Raw genomic sequence first — 1995 nt, forward strand, 5'->3', positions numbered from 1 at the left:
GTGTGTGTGAGAGTTTACATGTCAGTGTGTGTGAGTGTGTGTGTGAGAGTGTGTGTGTGAGAGAGTGAGTGTTTATTAGGGATGGGCGATATCTTATTGTTTGCGATATACCGGTAAAAATTCTCCCCACGATAAGAATTAGTCTTCCTGCGATAATAATGATAAAGTCTAGTTGTTGACACATTTCTGTGTGCGACAGTGCAGGGCGACATCACGGAAAGCGGACGTGAAATTGAGGAGGAGTAGCCTATATTGCTAAATGAGGAGCTCGAGCTGGAACTGGTTTGGTTAGGGCTGTACAGTGCACAAAAAATCGGTCTGAATAAATGTACTACAGTAGCACGTGTGCGATACAGTTTTGCATGTGTATGAGCCTGTTTACAAAACTGTTATCCAACAAAGATATAATTTACTGACATGCTTTTTCTCCAAATTAACTTAATGACATAGTCGAGTGTTTGAAATACTTCTTTTTGTGACCAGACGTGGGTTCATATTACAGAATGATAGTATTATATACAGTGATAAAGGCCATATCGATTAACATTGCATTATAAATATTCTTTCCTTATAAAAATACCCAAGATTGAAGAACACAGATAAACCATATATTTTGTGCAATCGTATGTTTATTTTTCTCAAGTTTCATCAGTTAAAATGTCTCTACCTCCGTTGTGCGTTTTATTCAGCGATAACTGGATACCTTCCTGGAGCGTCGTCAGTAGTATTTCTGCGATGGATATGTGGAGTTTCTGAGAGCTCCCTCCGGCTTCCAGTATGAATTAAACAGTCGTTACATTACGTGTGAACTCATTAACCTCTTAAGACCCCACAACATTTTAGGAATTCTTTTTTGTGTGTGATGTCATTACATTGTTTAGAGCATTCAAAAAATTTTTAAAAATAAATAAATAATAATAATAATAATAATATTTCATTCATAAGTTATGCTACGTCCTTGGTAGAGGACATCGGGACTCAATTTATTAAAAAAATAAAATAAAAAGACAGGCATGAACATGCATAGGCAAAAACATTTTTTTTTGTTTAAATAAAAAAAAAATTCAATACATTTTTAGTTTTTAGGATTTTTTTTTACCAAACTTTGTATAAAGATAATTCTCAACTATGTTATAACAGATTGATTTGATATACAATTTTTCTTTCTGCAAAATGTGTGTAAAATGGCCACAAACAGGTTTTCTCATTATATATAATGTATCTATAAACTAAATCTAATTTGCATATTAATGTGTTTTTGGGGCAACATGTAATGAGAAAAAGAAGTGTAATATTGAGAGTAATAATTGACAAGATTTTCATAATATTATCTAATATTTCATAGGAATATTCAAATATATTTTCTTTCCTTATTCATTTGTTGTGTCTCCCAAAATGCGTTATAAACATGCTTTTAGTCCCGGTGTCCTCATATGAGGACATGCATGAAATCAACGTCCTGTTTCATAAAGTTATATTTTGATTTGAAACCCCATAACATTTTCCTGAGATGTTGATTTATGACACACAGTTTAAAAATGTGTCCGATTTAAATGACAATTACAAAATATTATCATATTTCCATAAGAGTGTCACTAAATTAATATCAGACATATTTGAAGACCAAGGAGAGGGGGTGGTCATGGTGAAACATCCAAACATTTAGTATCTCTGAAAAGCCCTGAATGTGCTCTGTACAGGACTCCAGACTGTGGCATGTATAGTCTCAGAAAAATTCACTACAATATAATGTCCTCACATGAGGATGCAGGGTCTCAGGAGGTTAATGCTCACCCTATGTTGAGTAAAAATAGGAAAGATAATACTTTTCTTAAAAGAAACAGGATTCCCTGAATTATTGTCATTGATATCGTTATCGTAATAAATACCAGAAATATCATGATATATTTTTAAGCCCATATCGCCCATCCCTAGTGAGAGAGTGTGTGTGTGTGTGAGAGTGAGTGTGTGAGAGAGAGTGTGTGAGAGAGAGTG

This window comes from Sinocyclocheilus grahami, unplaced genomic scaffold (assembly GCF_001515645.1).
Source record: "Sinocyclocheilus grahami isolate Dianchi unplaced genomic scaffold, SAMN03320097.WGS_v1.1 scaffold137.1, whole genome shotgun sequence".
NCBI classification, from domain to species: domain Eukaryota; kingdom Metazoa; phylum Chordata; class Actinopteri; order Cypriniformes; family Cyprinidae; genus Sinocyclocheilus; species Sinocyclocheilus grahami.